This window comes from Hemitrygon akajei, chromosome 5 (assembly GCF_048418815.1).
Source record: "Hemitrygon akajei chromosome 5, sHemAka1.3, whole genome shotgun sequence".
In the NCBI taxonomy this organism is placed as follows: domain Eukaryota; kingdom Metazoa; phylum Chordata; class Chondrichthyes; order Myliobatiformes; family Dasyatidae; genus Hemitrygon; species Hemitrygon akajei.
In genome coordinates, this window is record NC_133128.1 from 38399193 (window position 1) to 38421862 (window position 22670).

A 22670-nucleotide genomic window follows, 5' to 3' on the forward strand; every position below is an offset into this window, starting at 1 on the left:
CAATGTATTAAGGACCTCAGACACTCCCACGTCAGCCTCCGAGAACGCCAACTTCACTGACAAATAACCATCATATGGATAATCACCAGCACTAAGACCCCAGATCTCCAGTGCCCTGAATGGGGTCAATGGTAAATGCTTCAGATACCGGCTGTAAAATGAACGGTACAACAGCGTGACCTGCGACCCAGTGTCAAGTATGCCTTTAGCATAAATACCCTCTATCCATAGTGACACACTGGAGCATGATCGCACTAAGCCTTCAGGAATAGGGTCTTTCACTTTCGGGGGTTCCTTGGTACATTGCTGGGAACATGTTCCCCCAGGGACACCAGGTTGTTCCCTCACTGGGCCCCTCTAAGCTTTCCCAAGGACTTTCCCTGCTGAGGTACCAGGGGGCTCACTCTCCTTCTGGCATGACACCTGCTGCCAGCAGCCCTCCGCACTGTTCGTCCCCTTGGAGAATCCACCCCCACCCCATCAGCTCCATCATATGGGGGGGGGGGGGGTTACACCCGCTGATAACAGCCGACATATCTCCATTCTCAGTTCTGCTGCAATCTCCTCTACCACGCCCCAGGGTAAGCTATCTGCAGTCACTTCACCGCAGGGGACTACCGAGGACTGTACCCTGCTGACGGAGGCCTCTCACGCCTCCAACACATTCTCCTCTTCCCGTACCTCTCCGATCAGCTCAACAAAAGATGGAGGGGGTGCGTTTTACGAGACTGTCCGAGACCCCAAGCGATCAGATCCTGGGACTGGGCACCCCTGGCTATCTGGTCCATTCTTAACTGATCCACCTCAGACGCCTGAATGACCCCTCTGCGCCGCAATTTAGCTGCCTCTCTAGCCAAAAAATATAAGCAGAAAGCTTCTCCCCCTTCTCCTGACACATGTTCTGAAACCCCACCATGAACTCCAGTGGGCTCCCTGTTGTGCTAAATGCATAATCCAGTGATTTCATGTAACTGACAGCTGTCGCTACGGGATACCACAACCTTACGGCTCTCACAACGTCAGTGGCCCACCCACTCAAACTCTCAACCAATCTCTGTCACTTTACATCATCAGAGCACTGGCCACTCATCTAACCACTGAGAGGTCTCCTCCGCCCATATCACGTACTCCTCTTCCCCTTTAGGGGTGGGCGTTATTCCAGAGAACAGGCAGAGCCTACCATAGCTGGGACTTCGAACCTGGGCATTTTTCCATTTATTTGCCAGAGAGGCAATGACGGATTCTAACTCAGAGTTCTCACTCTTCACTGGGAGACATGGACTAATTAGACATTCCAAATCTGACCACTCCTTCCACTCCCTCCTCAGAAACGATAGAACCCAGTCTTTGAAATCTCCGCCCCCAGCTACCGTTACATCAACGCTGGTCTGCATTAAAATGAGAGCTGCGCCTGCTATTTTATCAAACCTCCTCCCTGCAATCGCAACTTTAACGGCACTTAACAGGCGAATTAACAGTTCATCTGGAGTACGAATATCTACCCCACTGGTTCAATGCTCATGGTAATCACACAGCATCCAACCAAATCAATCCCAAATGATACCCCCACAATTGTAACTTTTGGTTCGGCTGGCGGCGTAACCTAGGGGAAGACAGCCCTCAGCCCGGCCATACTTAAGAAATCTTGTTTGGGTGGATGCTGTGTGATGTGCCCCCATTACAAATCAGTACCACAAAATAACAAATAGTACACAAGATTGAGCTTATAATTCTTAATTTGGCTACCTGGTTAGTAAAGAAACTAAAGAAAGTGCCCATTCACATGAAACAGTCTAATGCGCATTGTTGGATCTCACGGTTCTGTTCATTTGTTTCCCGTCAACCTCCTCTGAGCATAGCCGACCCTTGGCTCCTCACTCCAAGTCCACTCCGTCCAGTGGTCTACCAACTCTCTCCATTCATGTCTTCTCTCCTCATCTCTCCCCAACAAAAGACTGTGAAATCCCTGCTCCCAGACCCACAAGAAAGAACAATATCCCAGTCATTGGCTAGCATACATTCCAAAGCCCCTATTATCTGTAGTCATAACCCAAACATTGCTGCTAAGGAGAAACCATTACCTCAGCAGTGAGCCATCACAGAGAGGCCATTACAGTAGCAGTGAAACCTTACAGCATGTTACAATAATTAAAATATAAAGTGAATGTAGAGGAAAAAAACTTAACCTGGATGGTACAATTAGTTGCCGAAATACCATGGTTGGTGTTATCCTGAAGGGCCAGATGCGAAGTGCATGCTGTAGTGTCATTGGTAAGATCAGTAGCAGAATAAGAGGTCATGTACGTCAGCATCTAACAGTATTTGAACTCCAACACATTTCTGTCTTCCTTTTGGTAGAGCATAGGCAGGAAATTCAAATATGCTTCAAACTTTAGAGGGCGAAGAGCTATTGGTGATCAAAATCTTGGTCATGAAGGAGGTAAAATATATCTCAAGTGAATAAAAGAAGGCCTTATGTAGGTAACTCCAGTGCTTAAGCACTGGGTACAAAAAGTGCACTTACTAATATTGCAAGTGGTGATGAGGCCAGAATTAGCAGAAAGCAGAAATTCTGGAGATTTGAGTAGTTGTAATATTCTGAAGTGATGTGGAGTGGTGAGGACATGCTAGTATTAGAAAGTGTGATGAAGAATTAAAACTGATGCTGGGATGCAAAATGGTTCAGTAAGTGGATAGGTGATGTGAATGAGCAGTCAAATTTTGGCTGTGGTTACATTTAAATGAATGGAAGCAGGAAAGATTACCAGAAGAGGAAAGGAACATTAAAGGACAGAGTTAAACAAAAGCGTGATTGTGAATTTCAGATGTGGGAGAGCTCAAGTAAATGAGAATCTTGGAGAAAACTGGATATGGTTTTCTCTGGTGGGTATGTTTGTGTAGCTTTAAGAAGGCCAATTTATTGATTGTGGTTTGTCTCATATATGGGATGGACACTCGTGTGAATTGTTGAATGCTGGGGAGATGCATTTTGCAAAGTCAAACTAGCATGGGGCTTATACTATGAATGACAGGGAACTAGGGCATGTAATGGAATAGTGTGATGGAGGAGCACAAGAGTATACTTCACTGAAAGTGGTTTTACAATTAGATAGGCCGGTGAAAAAGGCATTTAGCATGCTGGCCTTCATTGGTAAGGGTAGCGAGTTGGGATATTATGTTTCAGTTGTATAAATTGTTGTTGTGGCTACGCTTTGAGTACCTTGTACAATTTTAATCATCCTGTTATTGGAAAGATGTGGTTAAACTGGAAAGAGTAAAGAAAAGATTTACAAGGATGGTGCCATACCAGAGGGCCCAAGTTATAGGGAGAGGCTGTCACGATGCGCTCACGAAGGACTGGACCCAGGCGCGGAAGAATGGCAGGTTCACCAGGAAGAGATGGAAACAGGAGATTAAATGTCAGAATCAGACCCTCGGAGGAGCCACGAGGTAATTCACCCTCCCTGACACAATGACCCACGAAAGCACTGAATGAGGATCCTCTTTAAATACAGATAGACTGTGGGAAACAGATGCCAGCCACAATTAACTTGACAAGATTAAACAAAAACACAAAGTCTTCTCAACTCTAGTTCAGATACTGATTAGCAAATACAAGTGCTCAAAAACCCCAGAAGCTCAATGATCTACGGCAAGCCACAGGTCTCATGACAATACCTCTCTCACAAGGCCAGTACTGTGTGGCCCAGAGAGCTCTCAAGGCAGGTCTGAAAACCACAGGGCAGAACTGGAGCTCAAGGTGGTGCTGGAATATCCAGAACAGCTCTGAAGTTCCTAAGGATGTCATGGTCCAGTCCATCAAGTCCGCGTTCCGGTTCACAGTCCAGTCCGTGGTCTCTGAACTCCGGGTCTTCTGGCTGTCCCTTGTTTCAGTTGGGCTTAATCATAGGCACCTGATTCTCGCCTTGAGGCTGGGAATATAAGTGGCCCTGGGTTCGAGTGTGGGTGCTGGATGTCTTGTCAGTTTCCTGTCCTTGCCTTTGTTGGGTAAGCCAGGCCGGCTTTGCTGTTACCCTGTGGTTAGATCTGTCCCTCCCTGTCCTTGCCTCCATTGGGCAAGACAGGCTGTCTTTGCTGTTACCCTGAGGCTGAACTGTTCCCTTCCCTTCCCCTTCTTTCTGTAGTCCTTGGCTGGAGCCTCACCCTGCAACCTGTGACTGGAGCCTCACCTGCGTTGTTGCCTATTCTCGTTGTCAAGTTCTACCGCCGGAGCAAGACCCGAGCCTTGCTGTGTTCAGATAAGGAACCGTCCTTCATTGTTTCGAACTGTCTCTTTGTGTCCACGCCTTCGCTAGGTAGGTCTGGCTGTTTGCCGCTACCTAGCGTTGGGAACTGTCTGTGTCCACACCTTCACTAGGTAGGTCCGACTGTTTGCCGCTACCTTATGTTGGGAACTGTTTCATTGTGTGCAGCTTTCTGTGTATGAGTCCTTCCCCTACGTCCTGTTCCCAAGGAGGGGTCCTGGCTCTGTGTTCTGCATTCCTGTTCTCCCTCAACCAAGGCTCTGTATTCCTGTTCTCCCTCGACTAAGGCTCTGCATTCCGCGTTCCAGTCTCTCAAGTCCAAGTCCAAGCTTTATGCCCCCTGTCCAGCCCAGGAGTCCCGCTTCCTGCCCCCACGTCCAGTCTTGTTGCCTTGCCACATCTTATCCTCGCCTAGATCCGGAGGCTGAGCCCGAGTCAAGACCTAGGATCCGGGTCCCTGTCCAGTCTCTGGCTCAGAGTCCTTGTCCAGGTCCCGCTTTCTTAGTCTAGTCCTAGCCCAGGCCCTGTATCCTAGTCTCGGCCAGGGCCTGTATCTTGTCCAGCGTAATTTCTTCCCCACTTCCCTTGCTTTCTTGACACACCTAGTCCTGTTCCTAGTACTTCAGTGTCTGTGTCTTGCATTTGGGTCTGCTCTCAACGCCCACCTTATGACAGAGGAAGATTTGAAAAAACACATGGCAGATCTCTTGGGACAGGGCTGGAAAATCCAGAACAGATCTTGTGCTCCCAGGGCAGGTCTGAAAAAGTCAAGGGAGATCTGGAGCTCAAGGCAGGTCTGGGGGAAAAAAAAACACAAGACAGACTTAGAGCTCAGACAGTACTCTGATGCTCCCAAAAAACATGAGGCAGATTACATGGGGCAGGGTTGGGAAATCTGGAACAGACCTGGAGCTCCTGAGGCAGGTCTGAAAAAACTCAAGGCAGACCTGGAGCTTGAAACATGGCATATAACTTGGAAACACAGCCTGTAACTTGGAAAACAAAGCATATAATTTGGAAACATAACAACTGACTCAGAAACATAGTATATAATTTGGAAACATTGCATTTCTCTTGGAGTTTCTCGACTCAGAAACAGCATATAACTCTGAAAAATTGCAAAGCATGGGAGATTTTACAAACCTTGGTGACCCAGAGTACCTCAGAAAAAAAGTCTTGAGCATAGACTGGAGATGCACAGAACCTCAGTTGGGTCCAAATGAGTGGGGTCATTCTAGCATGATGCATTCACAACAGAGTGGAGAGGGACAGCTGGATCCCCAGGAAGAGACAGAAACAGGAGGTTAAACATTGGAATCAGAGCCTCAGAAGAGGGACTGAATAATACCACAAGGTACTTCATCCTCACCAACACAATGACCCCATAATCATAATCATAGAATCTAGGAAACATGTGCCAGCCACAATTAACTTGACAAGATTAAACTGAACACACAAGGGCTTATCAACTCCGGTTCAGACACTGATCAGAAAATACAGATGCTCCAAAACCCTAGAAGCAAAGTGGTCTACAGCAAGCCACAGGACTTATGTCAGAGGTTGGCCAGGGTAGGCCTTTATTTCTTATAATGTAGGAGAAGGTGAGAGGGTTGACCTTATAGAAGCATTTTGAGAGGGGAGGGGTGTGCCAAAGTAGAGGTTATAGATTTAGGTGAGAAGGAAAGGATTTGGAAGGGATCAGGCAGGCAAAGTTGTCACACAGAGGGTGTAAAGTATATTGAAGTGGTTGAAGCAGGTATTTAAGAAGTATTTGGATGGGTACATGGATGGGCAGGGACTAGAAGGATATGGGCCTAGCACAGGAATTTGGGACTAGTTGGGTGGGAACCATAATTGGCATAGACTGGTTGGAGTAAAGGGCCTGTATCTGTACTGTAATGCTTCTCTGGTAATGGTAGGTCTGGTTGCTTGTTATTGTATGGCCCGTGCCATGCATCAGCGGTCATGGATACACACTGGAATGCATCCCTCAGATTAATGGACTATGTTTCTAAAAGGCTGAGTGGCATTGAACTGTGAAGAATTTCAGAGAACTGGTAATAGGCGAGAATAGGAAAAAAAGACAGAGGCTTAAAGTTGTTGACTAATGAAACTTGTGGCAGTACAGAAGACGAAGTTTTCACTTTATCTGACATTCAGAAATTTCTGCTCATGTAGCAAGATGTTTGACAATTTAGAGACAGCAGAGGGATTAAGAGAGACAGTGGTAAGGCAGAGAGAGGCAGAACTGTGCCAGCTGCATACAGGCTGAAGCAAAGGCTTGTAAAGCTGTCAAGGGCAGCAAGTGAAGAGAAACAGGGGAAATAGGAGAAAATAAGACTGAATCCATAGGGTCCACCAGAGATAACTGCCAAGCATCACTTAGAGGAGGAACAGTTAATACATTGAACATTCTGAGAGAAGTAAAGCAGGTTTGATTTGTTATCACATCTTTTTTTCATGTTAATGCAGAATATATGTCAGAATACGCTTCTTACATCCTCTTCTATTATAGCAGGGATTTGTGTCTCTGGTGTATAGAGCATTGCTCAGCATTAATTTCACAATGACTCACTAAATGAATTAGGAACCTGCAGTAAGATACTCTGGTACTCCCTGAGGAGGTGAGATTTACTATTGTGGCAACTACTTTATTAATCATTACTTTGTAAACCATCCAACTATTATATTGAACCCCAGGCTATCAAAATTGAACACAGATCAAAGAATGGAAAAATACTGTCATGAAAATTTGAAATAAGATCAGAAAATACATCTGTAAAAGGAGCAAATTGGGTCACATTTAACTTACCAGTGGCAGATGGTGCTTAAGAGAATTGTCAGCTGCATTTATTCTGTGCGTCAGTGTGATTGTAAATTCTGCACCTACCAAAACCAAGGCAGCTCCAGGTTAGCATTCATGAGGAATTAGATTCATTGTAATTGTTTTCTTAAGTTTACAGCACCTGTGGCAAGCATTTCTAGGAAGGTCTCATTCACGTGAATGGGATCGCCAGTTTTCATAACATAAATGAAATGTATGCATGTTTGTTTCTTTGTATTTATGTTGTTTTACATTGATATTTTTATTGAAAGAGTTTGTCAATTAAGTTTTTTAATATTTCTTGGAAAATAAATTAATTACATGCTTTTAAACTGGTCCTAAGTACATTTTAACAGTAGAGAAATTTAAAGTCTACTAAAGAGGCCTTTAAAAGGGTGAAACGCCAGCAGACCATCAAGGAAATCTGGAATGACAGAATCTTAGGTTTCACCACTGCTAGTTGTTGTATGTGGACACTTCCGGTGCATAAGACAGTCATAGCTAAATGGGGCTGGGGTCAGATCTGACTGGGCCCGAGGCCAGGAGTCAGGGCCAACACGCCCAGGGATCAGACACCATGTCATACCTAATGTGATCTTCTGGACCCATGTTCAACCTTTGAAGTAAGCATACTGGTGGTTACGCAGCTGGCAAGGAGAATGGAGCAGTGGAATTATGATGAGAGGACCATGTGGAGGTAATGTCTGAAGCAATAAGATGATAGTGATTGGGAAGGTAACTGGAGCAGACTGCAGGATGATAGTGAGTGAAGTAGTGAGGAGACAGTATCTAGAGTAGTGAGGGAGCATATAAAACTTTGATAATTGAACATGACTCCACAGCAGCCTGAGGCAAAGAATTCCACAGATACACCCCTTTCTGCTAAAGAAATTCCTCCTCATCTCTGTCCTAAATTGACGTCCTTCTATTCTGATGCTGTGTCCTCTGGTCTTAGGCTCACCCACAATAGGTAGCATCCTCTCCACATCCACTCTATCAAGACCTTTCAACATTCGATAGGTTTCAATGAGATCCCCTTCATTCTTCCAAATTCCAGTAAGTACAGGCCCAGAGCCATCAAATACTCCTCATATGATAATCCTGTAAATCCAAGAATAATTTTTGGGAATCTCCTTTGAACCCTCTCCAATGTCAGAACGTCCCATAAAGGTCCAAAAATGCTCTCAATACTCCGTGAGGCCTCACCAGTGCCTCATAAAGCCTCAACATTACATTGTTGCTTTTATATTCTCAACCTCTTGAAATGAATGCCTGTATTACATTTGGTTTCCTCACCACCAATTCAACCTGTAAATTAAATTTTCGGGAATTCTGCACAAGGACTCCCAAGTCCCTTTGCACCTCAGATTTTTGAATTTTCTCTTCATTTAGAAAATAATCTGTGCTTTATTTCTTTTACATGACCATACACTTTCCTACACTGTATTCCGACTGCCACTTCTGTACCCATTCTGCTAATCTGTTTAAGTCCTCTGTAGCTTCTCTGCTTCCTCAACACTACCTCACCTCCACCATATCATCCATAAATTTGGCCACAAAACCATCAATTCTGTCATCCAAATGATTGACATATACCATAAAAAGAAGTGGTTCCATCACAGACCCCTGTGGAATACTGCTAATTACCGGCAACCAACCAGAAAAGGCTCCCTTTATTCCCACTCTTTTCCTCCTGCCCATTAACTAAAACTCGATCCATGCTATTATCTTTCCTGTAATAACAAGGCATCTTAACTTGTTAGGCAGCTACATGTGTGGCACTTTGTCGAAGGCTTTCTGAAAATCCAAGTACACAACATCCACCAATTCTCCTTTGTCTATCCTGCTTGTTATTTCTTCAAAGAATTCCAACAGAATTGTCAAGATTTTCCCTTAAGGAAACCATGCTGATTATGGCCCATTTTAACATGTACCACCAAGTACCCCAAAACCACATCCTTAACAATCGACTCCAACATCTTCCCAACCATTAGGTCAAAATAACTGGCCTACAGTTTACTTTTTTCTGCCTCGCTCCATTCTTGAAGAGTGGAGTGCTATTCCACAGGTTCACCATCGGATTCCAGTCCTTTGGAACCATTCCAGAATCCATTGATTATTGAAAGATCATTACTAATGCACCAACAATCTCTTCAGCTACCTCTTTCAGAACCATCTGGTCTAAGTGACTTAGCTACCTACAGACATTTCAGTTTCCCAAGCACCTTCTTCCTAATAATGGCAACTTCACACACATGCCCGCTGACACTCTCAAACTTCCAGCATACTCAAACTGTCTCCCAGTGTGAAGGCTGATGCACAATACTCTTTCACTTCACCCGCCATTTCCTTGTTCCCCATTACTACCTCTCCAGCAGTGTGATATCTGCTCTCTCTTCTCTTTTACACTTTATGTATCTAAAGAATCTTTTAGCATCCTCCTTAATATTATTGGCTAGCTGACCTTCATATTCCATCTTTTCCTTCTTCATGACATTCTTAGATTTCTTCTGTTAGTTTTTAAAATTTCCCAATCCTCTAACTTCACAGTAATTTTTACTTTATTATATGCCCTCTCAAAGGTTGGCTTCCCTTGTCAGTCATAGTTATGTACCCTTGCCTTTAGAATACTTCTTCTTTGGGATGAATCAATCCTGCACCTTCTGAATCGCTCCAAGAAATTCCAGTCATTGTGCCCTGCTATCATCCCTGCTAGTGTTCACTTCCAATCAATTTTGGCCAGCTCCTCTCTCATGCCTCTGTAATTTCCTTGACACCTCTGATTTTAGCTGCTTGTTCTCAAATTGCAGGGTGAACTCTATCATATTTTGATCACCGGCACATAAGGGTTTCTTTACTTCAAGCTCTCTGATCAATCCCAGTTCACTGTGCGATACACTGTCCTGAATAGCTGATCCTCTATTGGGCTGTACCACAAGATGCTCTAGAAAGCCATCTCATAGAAAATCTACAAATTCCCTCTTTTGAGATCCAGCACCAACTTGATTTTCCCAATCTATCTATATATTTAAATCCCACGTAACCATCATAACATTGCCCTTTTGTCATGCATTTTGTATCTCCCATTGTAATTTGTGGACCACATCTTTACTACTGTTCGGAGGTCCATATATAACTCCCATCAGGGTCTTTTTACACTTGTAGATTCTTAGCTCTATCCACAATGATTCTACACCTTCCAATCCAATGTAACCTCTTTCTATGATTTGATTTCATTCTTAATAAACAGAGCCACCCCTCCCCTTGGCCTATCTACAGTAACTGTCCCTTCAATATAATGTGTTTCTTTGGATGCTAAGCTCCCAGCTATAATTTTCTCTCATCCAATGCCCAGGTCTTATTCACTGGTCTTGTAGACTACTGTTTGCCCAATATATAGAGGGCAATTTTTAAGTGTGCTGAGAATTTCTACCTCTGCCCCACTCCTTCAGGTGACAAGTTCCATTACCCTACAAACCCTGGACTAAAAATGTTTTATTTATCTCCCTTCTTATTCTTCTACCAATAACTTCAAATTTATGCTCCCTGGTTTTTGAACCCTTTTGTCAGGAATAATCATTCTTATTTCCTCACTGCCATTTACTTTCTACCATTTAGTCTTAATTCAGGGAAGTGCAAAGTATTGCACTTTGCAGAGTTAAATCCAGCTAGGATTTTCAAAGTAAATAATAGGGCCCTGGAGAGTCTTATAGAAATGAGTAATCTAGGTGTACAAATTCATGGTTCACTGAAAGTACAGTCTGGAGTAGGGAGTATAGTGAATAAGGCTTGTGGCCTGCTGGCCTTCATAAATATGAACATTGAGTATAAAAGTTGGGAGGTCATGGTATGATTGTATAGGATGCTGAAGGGGCCACACTTGGAATAGTGTGTTCAGTTTTGTTCATCCTAATAAAGGAAAGATGTTATTAAACCATAAAGACTCCTGAAAAGATTTACTTTTATTATTTAGAGATACAGCACAGAACAGACCTTTCCAGCCCAACGAGCTGCACTGCCAAGCAATGTACCTATTTAATCCTATCCTAATCACAGGACAATTTATAATGACCAATTAACCTACTACCAGTACACCTTTGGACTGTGGGAGGAAAGCAGAGCACCTGGGGGAAACCATGCATTCACGGGCAACTCCTTAATGGCAGTGATGGGAATTGACCCTGGGTCGCTGGCACAGTAGGGTATTATGCTAACTATTACGCTACCATGCACAAAGATGTTGCCAGGACAGGAGAGACTGAGTTATAGGGAGAAGATGGACAGGCTATAACTTTATTCCTTGGAGCATAAGAGACAGAGAGATGATCTTTCCAAGGTGTATAAGTCATGAGGGTCAGAGACAGAGTCACTCTTTTTCCCAGGATTGGGGAGCTAAGAACTAGAGGGCATAGGTTTAAGGTGACAGGGTAAAGTTTTAATAGGAACTTCAGGGCCCATTTTTTTTTTACACAAAAGATAGTACCTGCGTGGAATAAGCTGCCAGAGGAAGTGGTTGAGGCAGCTTCAATATGACTGTTTATTCAGTTCCATAGATGCTACTTGACCTGTTGAGATCGTCCAGCATTTTGTGTGTGCAACTTTTAAAGGACAGTTTGACAGGTATGTGGATTAGAAAGGTTATTGGCCAAACACTGCCAAATGAGACTAGCTTGGAATGAGCATCTTGGTTGGCATGATTCAGTTGGACCCAATGGCCTGTTTCCTAGTTGTATAAATCTGGCCGTATTTTCTTGCCATTACACTTAAATCTCTCTCACCTACTTCTATTCCAGAGTAAACATTCCTAGTTTATCCATTCTTTCCATATAGCTAGTTTCCTAGTATTGCCAACAGTCTTTTTTTATCTCATGCAACCTCCCCAATGCAACCATATGTTGTGATGATTTGAAATGTGTGTGACACAAAGCTTAGGATTAACTTCCCTGCTGTTACTTTGTATGCTTTGGCTAATAAAGAAAAGCATTTTATACATCTACTGAGGTGCTCTAACAGACTAGGTGAAGGAAGATCCTAAGAGCTTCGACAGATATGTCGAAGACTGGATATATGAGTATTTGGATAGAAAGGGATTAATTAAGGACAGTCAGCATGACTTTGTGTTTGGTAGGTTCTATCTAACCATTATCATAGAGTTTTTTTCCAAGGTTGTCAGCAGGAAAGTTGATGAAGGCAAGGTAGTGGATGTCGTCTACGTGGACTTCAGCAAGGCATTTGACAAAGTCCATCATGGGAGGTTGGTCAAGACAGTTCAGTCACCTGGCATTTAAGATGAGGTAGTAAATTGGATTAGACATTGGCTATGCAGAAGAAGCCAGAGAGTGGAAGTAGACTGTTGCCTCTCTGACTGGAGACCTGTGACTAGTGGAGTGCTGCAGGGATTGATGCTGGCTCTGTTGTCATTTATTTCAATGAACTGGATGATGTGCGGTTAACTGGATCAGCAAATTCGCATTTGACACCAAGGTTGGGGGAATAGTGAACAACAAGAAAAACTACCAAAGCTTGCTGAGGAATCTGGACCAGCTGGAAAAATGCACTGAAAAATGGCAGATGGAATTTAATGCAGACAAGTGTGAGGTGTTGCACTTTAGGAGGTAGTTATTATACAGTAAGCAGTAGGGCAGTAGAACAAAGAAATCTGGGAATACAGGTCCATGATTCATTGAAAATAGTAGGTACGGTCATTAAGAAAGTTTTGACACATTGGCCTCCATAGATTGAAGTGTTGAGTACAGGAGTTGGGATGTTATGTTGAAATTTATTTGACATTGATGACACCTAATTTGGAGTATTGTGTGCAGTTTTAGTCACCTGCCTACAGGAAAGATATAAGTAAGATTGAAAGAGTACGGAGAAAAATTAACAAGGAGGTTGCTGGGTAAATGCAAATAGGCTTTTTCCACTGAGGTTGGGTGTGACTACAGTCAGAGGTTATGGGTTAAGGGTGAAAGGCGGAATGTTTAAGGGGAACATGAGGGGAAGCTTCTACACTCAGAGTGGTGAGAGTGTGGAATGAGCTGTCAATGCAACTAGTGGATATGATATCAACTTCAACATTTAAAAGAAATTGGATAGGTACACACATAGGAGGGGAATGGAAGGTCATGATCTGGGTGCAAGTCAATGTGATTTGGCATGAACTGGATGGGCTCAAGGACCTGTTTCTATGCTGTAATTTTTTATGAGTCTAGGTGTTGAATTTTAGGCAGATTTTATGAGCTCATAAAAGCCATTCAATACTTCTATAGTCTGTAGCTGTTAAGTTATCAGACAGTTCCATACCTTGCCTGTCACTGAAAACTATGCAAGTATTTTGATAGCATTTAGTATTACTCCCAATTTGATGGGCCCTTACATTCTGATTATAACTGAGCAGATTGGAGGACTACTGATTATCAGCACAGTTTACAAAGACTCTGGATAATTTGAGAGGATCTCTATTGGGTTGTAATTACTGAAAGGGTGTGTATACCTGGGTTGCTCTGGCTCAATATTTCAACCTCCATGGATTGAAACTTGAAAATTTCAATCCACGGAGGTGTATCTGTCACCAAGGAGATGCTGAAGTTTGTGGATACAGAAGTGTTTTATTCAACAAAAATGAGCAGCAGGCATCATATTGAGACACTCGGAAGAAGAGGCCTCCCGACACAATATTACATGACACTCTTATATGCTAAAGATCAAAGGTAGCAGCAGGACAATTCTATAGTTATCAGATAATCTACAACTCTTCCTTTGAATTACATATAATTTTCAAACACCTCTTTCTCTACACCCACACTCCAGACACCCAAAATTGATGTTACTGCCACTGACTCTAGGCTGCATTAATGCACCTTCAGGCAGCTGAGGTCTAATTGTTCTGAGCTGTGTTTTAAATTCAATCTGCAATCCACATTCAAATTTGAAAACTGGCTGCCAGTGAAATTAATATTTGCTATATACCCTAACTCCAAAATATGCCCTAACAATGAAAAACAAAATGCAATATTAAACTAAACATAAAATAAAAATCGGTATCACTCAGTGGCTCTGCATCACCATTGTTAGTGTGAGGTAAGATCATTCTGGGCCAGGGGGCACTGAAACCACTCTGACACAAATCTGTGCTCTTCTGATAGCATCTTTTTTAAGTTCTATGTGGAGTTTTAGAATTAAACCACATAAGCTATAAACACCCTAAGTTTGATTTATTGCTTGTATAGCATCAATTGTGTCAATGGTATTTCATGTTCATGGGATGCATGGAGGTATAAACGGCAGTAATTCCTTACTGATATCCAGTGATAGGTGCAGGAAGATGTACTGCATATGACTGGTTGGTGACAGGAGAAAGGTCCCTTTTTTTTATATCTTGCATCCTCCCTGTTTGCTGTGGAAATGTTCAACAAACCATTTAATACAAAGGAACCACAAAGCTATGAAAGCCACTGTCCATTTTATTAGGGTTATTTCATAAAGACAGGGCCTGAATGATTGTAGACAACAAAGCGATTCCATTTTTAAAGTGGTGCATCTCTTGTAAACAATACAATGAAAAGCCCTCCATGAGTACATAGAACGTTATTGGAATTTTAAATAAAAGCCAAAGATGACCCTTATCAAAAGTGACCTTAGTGCCATGAATTTAAAAAAGGAATACTATTTCTCTATTTTTGGATAAAAATGGTCTCACATAAACTCCTTAAGACAAACAATTGAGTTTGGATATTACTTCCTTTCATTGCCCCAACCAAGGAGAGTCAGTTTTATAACATTTTCAAATCCACTAGAAACAGTCATGAATATCTGAGAATTAAATGAGTTGATGTAAAAACTCCTTTCACTCTTGTGTTAGTGGTGTGAAAACACAACAGAAATTGATAAAGATGACCTGATTAGTACTAATTAAGTAGCAAGAAATGTCTATCTTTACCACAGAAAAAAAATCAAGTGCTGGAAATTAGAGAGGCATAAATGTATCACTGAACAACTTGAAATATAGACTTCTACTTCATATTAATTTTATGCACAGAAAGTGATATTTAATTCTAATCTTCTGTAATTTTCTATCAGATTAGTCATATACCTTGGTTTGGCCAGGTTAAAATGACAATCCCAGGACTACAAACCAATTTTTCTACCTACTGCAAGGAAGATACATTACCTGTACGGCAACACACAAGTTAAAATATATAAAGAATTTGAATTGATTTTGTGGTAAAGAGAATGTAGATCATTATTGTTCCTTTGACTGTCACTACCTTCTGTTTAACAATAAAACAATGTTTGAATTTTAGTGAATGAAATAGCTGCAGTTCAATATTCCTAACTTCCTATTGTTGTAACTGTCTGGGAAAACAGTTGTGGAGAATATGTTATTGACCTTGAAAAAGTCCGTTCTTGAACATGACCTTGCGAAACTGTGCATGCTGGGGAAGGAACAAACAAAATACAAGCTGAAAACTGCATTCAGGGAAAATTTTTAGCACTTCTGGCAAGTAATTTACACATGAAAAGTAATGCAGTTCTGGAGAGCTCTGTTCTCTCCAGCAGTAAGTCAAAAATTAGATTGCAATCCTAGAATCATCATACTAACCAGGCCAAAGTATATGACTAATTAGATTACAAAATGAATGTCTGTGAGGCTCTGGAAGGATGAGTTAGGTGAACGAAATACTCCTCAACTTTGTGATGGAATTTCCTGCAGAGTTAAGGGGTGAACAGATGTTTAAAGGATTAGAAATAACTTACATTTTCCATGTCCTGAAGAATATAGGGATAGCACAAAATGTAGAATTATGAAAACTGCATAAAACTACACCAGACCATCTATAAGGCAATTGGGTTAAGTCCTTCAAAAAAAAAATCAATATTTCTGTGCAGTCTGTGACATATATCTTTAAAGAAATAGACAAGCATTGGAGACTTTGTACATGAAAGCTGTGGATTGAAATCTCATTCCAGAAATCTGTGCCGGTTGTCCAGTGCAGATCTGAGGCAGTATTGCTTTCTTTGATGTGGCGCCTTTCATTAAATCAGTGCCCCAACTGCCCTCTAAGCTGGACAAAGAAGATTGCAGGACACTCTTTGAAGAATGGCAGGGAAGTTATCACCAATGTCCTGTCTAATACGTATTTATCCTTCAGTCAAAATCACTAAAGCAGCTTGGACTTCTTGATCATTTATCACAGTGTTGTCGATAGAAAATCCGCTATATATGGATTGTGATCTCTAAATACACTGTATAAATGTAATACTTCCTTCTTTCTTACAGTGTCGAATTGGATGCAAGTAAGCTTTAAGCCACTCTGCTGATACTGCTCAGCACAAGTCCACAGCCGGATGAGGTGGACAGGGCAATGAGGAAATACACTGGATTCCAGTTAATTGAGACACATCAAGACCAGGACATTTTGAGCCAATTTAGCAGCTGTCCCAATTAGCTGAACTTCATGGAAATAGTCAAAAAGGTTTAAAAATACAAACTGCCGTTTAACTGAGTAACAAATTATGTATTTAAATGAAATACGGTTTAAATTAGAACGTTACCAAAAATGCTACAGTACTATAAAACTGTATTAGTTCCTAATAGTTATCAATGGAGGAATTCTTCCATTGGCTGCTTCCTCCAAATCTTCATTTTAATTGTAATATTCAAGATAATTGTCAATACCTTCAAATTCCACAAAAAAAGAATTTAAAAATAAAAGAACCGATTAAAAAAGACTATTAACCACCCAATGTGCAGAAAGAAAAAAATACATCATGCAGACAATAACTGCAAGCAAATAGCATTCGGAAGTGAAGTCCGCAAAGAGAGTCCTATAGATCAGCATAGTTCAGCACAGAGATGAGTCATAGAGCAGTGATCTGAACTGGCCTGTCCCTCTCTTTGGGCCCCGACACCCCGCTTTATCACCGGAATCTCACAGGAATGGTAAAACTTGGTGGGTTACACTCTGCCATCTAAATGAGTGACATCAACTGACCCCCGCCACCTCTATTCTCAATGGATCCATGTCTTTGTGCATGTCTTTTCTGCCAAGAAACACAAGGTAATACTATAGGATATCTCTGATTATCTCAGGATGCCTGAAAATGCTGTATTTTTATTCTGTACAGTAGTAGCAGGTAGAAGATCTTTGTGGATGCTGAGCGAAGAGCTGATTATTGTGCCAGTAAGTTTTAGAATCAATATTGCTTGCACTAGCAGCAGATGGATGAACAATGAGATGTTTCTAAAAACGAATGTATTCATCAGAGATATATCAATTGAATGGATGAAGAAGAATTAATTTTATCACAACTTCTTCGAGTAACACTGAATTAGAACACACATTTTTGTAAATTGAAGGACAGGGTTCCCTACGACAGATGAACTTTCAATACCAGTTCTTATTACTATGTTGTCATTGCAATGAGGATAAGTGAATGTGTTATAATATGGGTGTTGCAATTTTAACCTACTCAATACCACAAAATGAACATCAGATCACGTTACACATTGACATGAAAATTTAACGATTATGGTAACCACAACAACAGACCCTGTTGCTTGGCAACATTACTTAATACTTGAAGAAAAGGTGTGTAATTGTAAAAGTCAAATGCACCCCTACAGAAACTCCATTTTTTCTATTACGGTTACTGACTTTTGGCTTTGAAAAGGGCAGCATTATTAATAAATGTTGTTCAACTCCAGGCTTAAAATGAATACAGATCATTAAAATGAAACAGGCTTCATTTAGAAAGTTTGGCAGTTAATTGAGTTTTTCACTATAAATTAATACGAGCTACTGTCTTGTTTCCCATGGCAGAATGTCTTAGTCCAATTATTTTAGCTTCCCATTTAACTCTGGATTCATTCTCTACAATAAGCATTAAAACAAAATAAATTATCCAGCCATGGATTTCGCTTTTGTGCAAGATGTGCACTCACTCAAGACTCGGCTTACCATGGGAAAATAACCCTGACAGTGTGAGGATAATTCACGGAAGCTTTATCTGCATCTCCCCAAAGACATAAGATAGAAGGAAGGGGAAAAACAAGTGGTGCATATTCATGTTCTGTTCTTTTACAGAGGTTTACATTTTGATTTGCTGCTGCATCTCGCATTTCCTTAAAAGCTTTAGAGTCTCCATCAAGTCTCTGCTCTCCTAACTCCTTAAAGATCAAGTTGTCTCAGAAAGGCAGCGTCCATTATTAAGGACCTCCAGCACCCAGGGCATGCCCTTTTCTCACTGTTACCATCAGGTAGGAGATACAGAAACCTGAAGGCACACACTCAGCGATTCAGGAACAGCTTCTTCCTCTCTGCCATCCGATTCCTAAATGGACATTGAAGCTTTGGACACTACATCACTTTTTTTAATATACAGTGTTTTTGTTTTTGCACTTTTTTAAACTCTATTCAATATATGTAATTGATTTACTTGTTTATTTATTGTTATGTTTTATTTTATCTATTATTATTATTGTTTTTTTCCTCTCTCTCTGCTAGATTATGTATTGCATTGAGCTGGTGCTGCTAAGTTAACAAATTTCGCGTCACATGCCAATGATAATAAACCTGATTCTGATTGTGTTAAGTAGCAAAATTCATTAGGGATAACCGTCAACAAAATTGAGACATTTAACAATCCTGCATTAAAAGCGCCATTGTAAGTTGGTGATAAAAGTTGGTAAATTTAAATTAGAAAATTGCTTTATCACCAGAATCTCACAGGAATGGTAAAACTTGGTGGGTTACACTCTGCCATCTATCTGAGGTGACATCAATTGGTCCCCACCACCTCCATTCTCAATGGTTCCATGTCTTTGCACATATGGTCTTTTCTCCCAAGAAACACAATGCAGCACTATAAACTATCTTTGATTATCTCAGGATGCCTGAAAATGCTGTATTTTTATTCTGAATGCTCATACCATTGATTATCTGAAGGAAAATGTTCTGCCCTGGAAACCAAAAAGCTACAGTTAACTAAAATATGGGTCAGATTGAACTTCAGATCTCTTGTAGATTTTGGGAATAGCTTCATAATAAAACAGGTAGTTGTGCAAAGGTGCCATGAAAACTTAAAAACTAACAGAGAGTACTAAGTGCATAATTCTTCATAATTTGCATCATTTAGGTATTATAATTGTTTGTGTTTCTTTAATATTCTGTGGAAATTGCGGAGTGAAAATCAATTTGAAAATCATTTTCAATTTGTTTTGAAAATTGAAACACCGGTATCAGACAGCCAGAATCAGAATCAGGACCTGATTTATTATCACTGACACATTTTGCAAAATTGTTTTGCAGCAGCAGTGTAGTGCTAACTACAGTATGTAAAAACTAGAATGAGAATCATAAAAACCTAAATAAATTGTGCAGAAAGTGAGCAAAACAGTGAGGTAGCATTCATGGGCCATTGAGAAAGCTGATGTTGAAGGGAAGAAGCTCTTCCTAAAACTTTGAGTATGTGCCTTCAGGCTCCTACACCTCTTCCCTGATGGTAGCAATGATAATAAGGCATGTCCAGAGTGGGGGAGTTCTTTAATGATGGATGCCACCTTTTTGACTCATTGCCTTTTGAAGATGTCCTTAATTGTGCGGAGGCTAATGCCCATAATGGAGCTGGCTGAGTTTAAAACCTCTGCATTTTTTCTGATCCTCTGCCTTGGCGACTCCATACCAGACGATGATGTAACCAGTTAGACAACACTCCATGGTACATATTTGCTAGAGTCTTTGGTGATAAACCAAATCTCCTATATATATGAGACATATTACTCCATGCTTTAGTTGCAATAATAGTTTCCTGAGGTAGGTTTCAGAGGTGTAATTAATAGTATTAGCATTTATGCCCAATGCCTGTTCACCTGCTCATTAATGGAACTATTTAATCAGCCAATCATGTGACAGCAACTCAATGCATAAAAGCATGCAGACATTGTCAAGAGACTCGGTTGTTGTTCAGACCAAACATCAGAATGGGGAAGAAAAGTGATCTAAGTGACTTTGATTGTGGAAAGATTGTTGGTGCCAGCCAAGGCGGTTTGAATATCTCATAAACTGTTGATTTCCTGGGATTTTCACGCATAACTGTTAAGGAGAATCGCACAAAAACAAAAGAAAAACATCCAGTGAGTGGCAGTTCTGTGGGTGAAAACACCTTATTAATGAGAAGGGTCAGAAGAGGGTGGCCAGACTGGTTCCAGCTGACAGGAGGATGACAGTAACTCAAATAACCATGCATTACAACAGTGTAGAGTAACATCTCTGAATCCACCTTGAAGTGGATGGGCTACAGAAGCAGAAGACCATGAACATACACTCAGTGTCCACTTTATTAGGTTCAGGTGATATCTAATAAAGAGCCACTGAGTGTTTATAATTCCTACAACGTTCATTTAGTGGGTTACATGAGTCAGTCAGGTGCACAATTATTAGTTGTTTGTGGATATACCATTCCTGCCCCATGGTCACTACATATTGAGAGGTATTTTAGAACTATATATGTCTGGAGTTCAGTACCTTTCAAGAAGTTAAATGCTGTATTGAATATAATAGGACATCGATTCAATGAATTTGCTGAATAACTGGACTGGAACTGAAATAGTTAACATTGCATCAACTGATAATTAAAGAGATGTCTCTCCTTTTGGGAAGAGACATAGGATTACCACAGATGTCGAGAAGTGAATTAACCGGCAGGAAAGATTCAGTTGACCTTTTGGATATTGATACGATTCTCTCATGATTTAATTGGCTGAGCTTGGTAAAATGATTTAATGTCATGTATGGATGTGACATCTGATGTTAAATAACTGACAAGCTGAGTTAGTCATAACATTTCTTAACTTAATAAAAGAAACACATGAAAGAAAAGCAATCATTTGGATTTCTGCACACTGTGGGAGCAGATGCTTCAGAACATTGATAGAAAATTGTTTCTTTACAAATTAGTATCACTAAATTTACCACTTAGCATAAAAAGAATGAAAGAATAGATTAGCTTTGTAATAAATCGCCAAACCAAAGAACAGCCTTATATGGCAAAATCCTTTCAGTCACAGCATGCCAGATACAGTAATGAAAACAGCAACCTGTCAACTATCTCATTATTAAAAAGTCACCTTATACGAAACTTACTTCTGAGTGCTAGATGTAAAACTTGATGTGTTTCTTGCTTTTGATGGGTTTCAATGTAAGTAGTCACACCCTCTGTCCTAATTTAACTGTCAATTTTCCAGGACAGGCAATGATGAAGGCTATTTTGTAATTAGTTACATAGTGCCCTGTTGCAACACAATATTTGCTGCTTGAATTCTGCTTAAATCAGTCTAGGCAATAAACCTATTGTTGCCCGGGGCTTGAAAGCAAAATGATTTCTATCCTCTTAACATGGTGTTCATTTATATTTATTGACTGCAGCTTTCCATCTTTTGAGGTTGATGGATCCAAATTCTGTCTGGAAACAGCCTGAGTATTAAAGAAAACAATAACAGTCTCTGTTAGTTGTACGGGTGGAGACACCATTTTAATTTGACAGGATCCCATTACTAGATAACAAGAAGAAAAGTGAATCATTCTAGTGTGGATAACAGCGAGGCATGTTTCTACTGAACAATCATTCAAAATTTCGAGCACCATATTGAACATAATGCCAAAGAAAATCACATAAAATGCAACAACAATATTTTGGTTCTGTATCAATCTTCTTAAATTTGGGTATAATCATATTTAAGAAATAGTATCCATATTATTTAAAAATATATTAATGCTACTCACCATGAAATAGAATTGTTCATCATATAATCTGCCAGGTGAAATACAGAAGCATAGGACAGTAAGACAGATGAAGATGTCAAACTGTTTGATCAAGTACACAGAAAAACAACATGTAGGCTGCAGGCAAACAGAAACAAAACTGCAGCAGTGTAATTCCTGTAAGTAAGCTGCTTTTCCAGATTTTTACCAGGACTGCCAACTCTGATTTTACATATTCTAGAAGTCTTCGTAGATTATTACCCAGCCACCAAAATATCTTGTCCATCTGTGCACACACACCTAGTCTGTCCTTGTGCTGTACACTTTATGACAGCTTCTGTGAAGCAAATGGTCTCAAGGGCAGCAAATTCTCCAACAGGTAAATTAACTGGTAGGAAATGTGTTTCTTTTGTCAGATGGGAGCTGGGATCATTTCCTGCACACATTAATGTTAACCTGCAATGTAATTGGAAATGCACTGAATAACCTGAATAATTGGGGTCAACTGCCAGGGCTTGCTGTGCTTCCAGAGGCAGCTCACGCACTTCAACTGCCTTAGTCTGGAATGCCTGCCTAAAATTAGCAGGAGCTGGCTGAGTTAGAGAGCAAAACAGAAGAAGGTGACCCAAGAGAGCTAGACTTTTAGAAGTGCTGTGGAGGCAAGAAAATCATTATGGCTTTTGCTGACTCCATGTGAATATTAAAACCATGTCTCTTTAGAGACTCAGCTTAGTGGAACACCTTGTTCAACTCTGAACAATCCAGATCTTAAAGAAACATTAGATACTTATTTGACAATGAGCATAATCCCTGTTTAAG

The 22670-nt window shown here is 40.8% G+C and overlaps 1 long non-coding RNA gene across 1 annotated transcript in view; it reads right to left on the bottom strand.

Annotated features, from left to right (window-relative positions):
• LOC140727649 (uncharacterized) overlaps nt 1-22216 on the bottom strand; it is a 70378-nt gene extending 48162 nt beyond the window's left edge. Inside the window, exons 1-2 of the long non-coding RNA XR_012098888.1 lie at nt 21873-22216; nt 7078-7151 (exon numbers count right to left, since the gene is read on the bottom strand). This is a non-coding gene — a long non-coding RNA (uncharacterized lncRNA). The remainder of the gene's footprint in view (nt 1-7077; nt 7152-21872) is intronic.
• Between the last annotated feature and the right edge of the window lie 454 nt (nt 22217-22670).